General features: G+C 37.8%; 1 pseudogene; it reads left to right on the forward strand.

Annotated features, from left to right (window-relative positions):
• Positions 1–4648: 4648 nt before the first annotated feature.
• LOC108133287 (polyisoprenoid diphosphate/phosphate phosphohydrolase PLPP6-like) lies at positions 4649–5475 on the forward strand (annotated as a pseudogene).
• The last annotated feature ends 255 nt before the right edge of the window (positions 5476–5730 follow it).

Below are 5730 nucleotides of genomic sequence, written 5' to 3' on the forward strand. Positions count from 1 at the left end.
CGTCAGCGATAACGGTACTCAATTTAAGAGTCGCGAACTAGCTGACTACCTTTCTAAATATGGTGTGCAACAAATCTTTACAGGTGTATACGCCCCACAATCTAACGCAGCAGAGCGCGTAAACAGGTCAATAAACGCAGCCCTTAGAGCATATATCAAGGCAGACCAACGCGAATGGGTATGAGAGCCCGAATCAAAAAGAAGTTAGGCCAATCTTGTTATTTGTTGGAGGACATGAATGGCAAGGAAATAGGTAAATATCATGCCAAGGATATTTGGTAATGGTGCACTCTCCTAGTGTTATCCAGTTTTAATGCAAGGGTGTTTTCCCTCCATTTAAACTGTAGGGGAGGGGTGTGTAGTGTGCACCTCATTCCAAAACGAAAACAAATATATAGGTAGGCCAATATTTCGCTCCTCGACTGTATCCACCCAATAGATGGGAACAGAATTGCATATGCATGTGCAATTCCCCCCCACACTTGCATGAACGGACCAAAGTAGGTAGAAAATCATACGACTATTCCGTTAGGCAGGGAAGTTTTATGGAAGCATGGGAATGCTCAAACTCTTGGCAGCTCTTAGCATTGATTCTTTCCTGATCTTTGGCCGAGTAAGAAGTTTCCATCAGCGTATTCCAAAAGTGATAGGAAATTCGACAAACACGTGTGTGCAGCAAAGGCATTCGGAGTAAAATAAAATTAAACAACAATAGTTATTGTGATCGTGTTGGGGACCAAATTTACAAGGTGGCACAGTGTACTACGATTCCGACCAGGTGCAGCCTGATAGGCTTCGCGTTTGGATCTTGGCCTTGGATCGGGCGTAGGACAAGATCGGAGCAGCAAGAACCCCAGTAACCCCCCCAACATGGAATAATGGGACACCCTTAGCTTCGTGATCTTCGCATGGACCGCCAATAGAGTGACGTAACCAGCGACCGAGAAGCCCCAAGTTAGCGTGCATTAGGAAGGATCAGGATGTGAGGAGAAATAAGAACATTCACAACAACGAATAACTGTTGCCGCTGCAGTTCGGTTTTGTTTATTTTTGTGCTTCAGCGTGCAGCCAGCCACTTGTTAGGGTGAAAGTTCCGTATTTTGACGATTTTCTTTTGTGAGCCTGAATAGGAAAAAAAAATATATCAGTACTACACAGTGCGAAAAACATTAACCTTGCCTGCGAGCATGTGTATGTGAACACTTTCGGCAATATTTAATTGCACAAAAATATTCCAAGGCGAACCTCGATAGCTGCGCCAAATTAGTATCGACTCCCACCCTAATTGAAATCATGTATAATTTTCTTTAATTTAATTCTATAAATTCTTAATTTTTATATTAAATCTCTTGATATTCCCTAAATGTAAACTCTAAGGAGTATGCATTGTTTATCCTAGGACCATATTTTAAGTAGTTTCATAAGCACACCAATTCAGAACTATTAGTCTGGTATTTCCCAAATGTATTCCTTCTCCTTTAATTAGGTAAACAGCAAAAAGCACCTCATCCTCTTGGGCCCAACGATCGATGCAGAGTCGGAAAAGCTGAGTGAGTAAACGACTAATTACCGAATTCGAATACAATGGGAAATCCATGACATTTTCTTTTACTTTTCTATTTGAATATTAGTTTAAATTGTATTTTCCTTATAAATTGTATTTTTCTGATAAATTGTATTTTTCTATGGATTATATTTCCTCAGTTTTGATTATCCCTAATTATATATAATGAACATGAGATAAATTCTTTTATTTAGAGCACTTCGGATCAAACATGGCAGTTGAATATGGGTAGACCCCACTGTTTAGTGTAAAGTCTACATGGAAGGGAGGGTATAGACGAAGGACAACAACATCTAGTCTTTCATTCAATAGGGTCAGTAGTATAAACCACCCAAGGATCGGCCGACTCCTACCGCTTTCCTTTCCCACTTCCTTATCTCTGTCTACGACAAATTTCCGTAACTTACACAGTCTAGTTTGCCGTGCCCATACCCACGCCCCGTTCGACTGAGCCAAGCCGTCCCCAAGTAGACAGAGCGGCGCGGTAAAGACCACCCGTGCAGTGTTAGGGACAGTTTACTGTACCTAACCTTATGACTTACTGTACGCGTTCGTTACAGCTAATCTTATTTTCTGTCCGATATTCTTTGAGAATAGCTTATTATCTGATCTTATAAAGGTCAAACCCATTTATTCGCCAGGCCTTGACGGAGTACCAGGTTGTGTGCTAAAATACTCTCTCTCTCTGTATTTCTCTGTGCAAAAACCTCAGTATAAACATCTTCTAAGACCTTTCAACTTATCTTTGGAAACCGCCAATTACAGAGGCATCTCTAAACTGTCGGCAATTCCAAAGTTATTTGAAAAACAAGAAAGCAAAGCTAACTTCGGGCGGAGCCGAAGTTGATATACCCTTGCAGCTAAAACCGGATATATATCGCAAACATCGGATATAGTTGGCCGATCCTTATGATTACATCATAATAAAACCAATTAATTACAATAAAAAATCTAAAAAAAAGTCCCAAGCTTCTATCTTCAAAAATATGAAAGTTCATATTTCTACCAAAAACCATTTCCGATCGTATAGTTATATGTCAGCTATAAGATATAGTCAACCGATCGTTATGAAATTTGGTAGATCGGATTAACTGACCAAAAATAGAATGTGTACCAAGTTCCAGTTTTCTATCTTCAAAAACACGAAAGTTGGGTCATTTCCGATCGTTCAGTTATATGGCAGCTATAGGATATAGTCGGCCGATCCTAATGAAATTTTGTAGGTCGGATTAACTGACCAAAAATATAATCTGTACCAAGTTCCAGCTATCTATCTTTAAAAACACGAAAGTTGGGTCATTTCCGATCGTTCAGTTATATGGCAGCTATAGGATATAGTGAGCCGATCCTTATGAAATTTGGCATGTCGTAATATTTTGTGGTGGTGGAGCGACGCTTAATAAAGCCATGGTGACAAGGAGAGATGAGGAGTAATTCATTATACCCTTGCAGAGGGTATTATAATTTTGTCCAAAAGTGTGCAACGCAGTGAAGGAGACATCTCCGACCCTATAAAGTATATATATTCTTGATCAGGATCACCTCCTGAGTTGATGAGCATGTCCGTCTGTCCGTCTGTCTGTTTCTACGCAAACTAGTCTCTCAGTTTTAAAGCTATCGACTTGAAACTTTGCACACACCCTTCTTTTCTTTGCACGCAGTATATAAGTCGGAACGGCCCGGATCGGCCGACTATATCCTATAGCTGCCATATAACTGATTGATCGGAAATGGTATAACTTTGGTGTTTTTAGAGTTAGAGAGTTCAAATTTGACATGAGAGCTATTTTTGGCAAAATAATACGACATGCCAAATTTCATAAGGATCGGCTGACTATATCCTATAGCAGCCATATAACTGAACGATCGGAAATGACCCAACTTTCGTGTTTTTGAAGATAGAAAACTGGAACTTGGTACACATTCTATTTTTGGTCAGTTAATCCGATCTACCAAATTTCATAACGATCGGTTGACTATATCTTATAGCTGACATATAACTGTACGATCGGAAATGGTTTATGGTAGAAATATCAACTTTCGTATTTTTGAAGATAGAAGCTTGGGACTTTTTTTTAGATTTTTTATTGTAATTAATTGGTTTTATTATGATGTAATCATAAGGATCGGCCAACTATATCCGATGTTTGCGATATATATCCGGTTTTAGCTGCAAGGGTATATTAACTTCGGATCCGCCCGAAGTTAGCTTTGCTTTCTTGTTTTATTTATTTTTTTCTATCGTTCTTGCTCTCTGCAGGCTACGTATACTCTTTATGAGATTGCCTTAGCTCCCCTTTGCCTTAGCTCAGTTTAATGATCTCGGCGTCCTATTAGACATTAAACTTAAAATTGCCGACCATATTTCCTTTATGGTTAATAAGGATAAAGGAGTCCTTGGTTTTATTTAAAGATGGCCAAAAGAATTTAATGACCCGTATATTACCAAAACATTATTCATCTCTTTGGTCAGTCCGATACTCGATTACGGTTCATGTGTCTGGAGTCCCCAATATGGAGTACATCAGGACTTCATAGAATCCGTACAAAAGAATTTCTTAACTTTTTCTCTTAGAGGTATAAATTTTAACATTCCTAATAGAAGCACTAAAAATTTTACTCCTCTATTCCTTAGCGATTGTAGTTCGACGTATATACAGCACGACCCTTTTATGTCTTATGTTCGAACTAAAATTTTCTCTACTCTATAACATTTCTCTCCCGCCTTCAAATTTAATGTATAGAATTTTAAATTTTCTTATTAACTCCTCCTAGCTTAATAAATTACAACTAGCTTAATATATACTAATTACACAGTGCGACAGTGATTTGGAACTTTTGAAGAGACCTAGTAGGAATTGTTCATTAGGTCGAATAAAGTTTGAAATTTTTCTAACACCCTCAAAATCTTTATTTATTTGGAAAAAACGATTTTAAAATTTCCGAGATTTTTCAATAGTAAAATGTTGTAGCTTTTGAAAAAAAATTTATCTTACATTTTTTTTAAACAAAAAGGACAACATTTTTACACACGAAAATTACATTTTTGAATTTTGGTCGTGTTTGTCGGATTTTGACGACATTTTTTTGGTACAAAAAAATTTTATTTTAGCATAAAAATAGCGCCGTCACAATAACATTCTATCGACATGAAAACGTCTTCGCCGGCTCTGAAGTACCTCTTGGAGAAGGATGTGCAGCTTTCGAAGTACTTTGTCTTTGCGGTCTCAAACTCGACGTTCTTAAAATCGTTGAAGATACATAGCCGGTTCCTTGAGATATCCTGCGATGGCATTGCCTGGTTCGCATCATGGATTGCATTTAAATATATGTATATAAATATATGTTCAGCTCCAAGAACTTGTACCAAATGCAAGTAAACATGCTTTTCGGACTAATACTCGATGTTGTTAGTCCGAAAAGCACTAACAACGTGGCCGTGTTGAAAGCGCTTGTGAGGCGAAGACGGCCGGTGGCAAGCAAGGATATGCTTACAATCGGTCCTGACAAGTTCAGTTTTCCGTCAGGCCATGCGTCCAGAGCCTTTTTTGTGCTTCTGTTCTTCACGAAGCTGTATCCCGTTCATTTCATATTTATGATGCCAGTAACAGCATGGGCCATCAGCGTAGCTATCTCAAGACTCATACTGCAACGCCACTACATATTGGATATTTGAGCTGGAGCTGTGATTGGGGTCCTGGAAGCATTGATCGTCGGATTGTTTTGGATAAGCGAGCAGTCCGCCTTCAACATTGTTGGCATTGTGTGTAACGAAAACGTTGAAAGCACAGCTGAATGAAAGAATTTGGAATTCTTGGTCAAAAAGTAAATGTTATTTTTTGTTTTTACTAAATACTTCGTTGATATTATACAACTATTAGCATTACAATGTTCTTTGAAGAACAGAAGCTCTTTGAAACGATAGTATAAAAATAAAGACCAACTTCCAAGAAATTGTATCATTTTTGATACATATCAATATTTTCTCAATAATCCTGAATATAACGAGAACAATTTCATTAGGAAATTATGAAAATTGTTGAAGTTATAACGCTTTTCCCAAAACAAGTCTTCATTAACTTATTAAGTTTTTATTAGTATTTTTATTATGTAGCCATTTAAGGATTTATCCGTTGGCGAAACGAATAAATAAATAAACTTTCTCT

This window comes from Drosophila bipectinata, chromosome 4, assembly GCF_030179905.1.
Source record: "Drosophila bipectinata strain 14024-0381.07 chromosome 4, DbipHiC1v2, whole genome shotgun sequence".
NCBI classification, from domain to species: Eukaryota; Metazoa; Arthropoda; class Insecta; order Diptera; family Drosophilidae; genus Drosophila; species Drosophila bipectinata.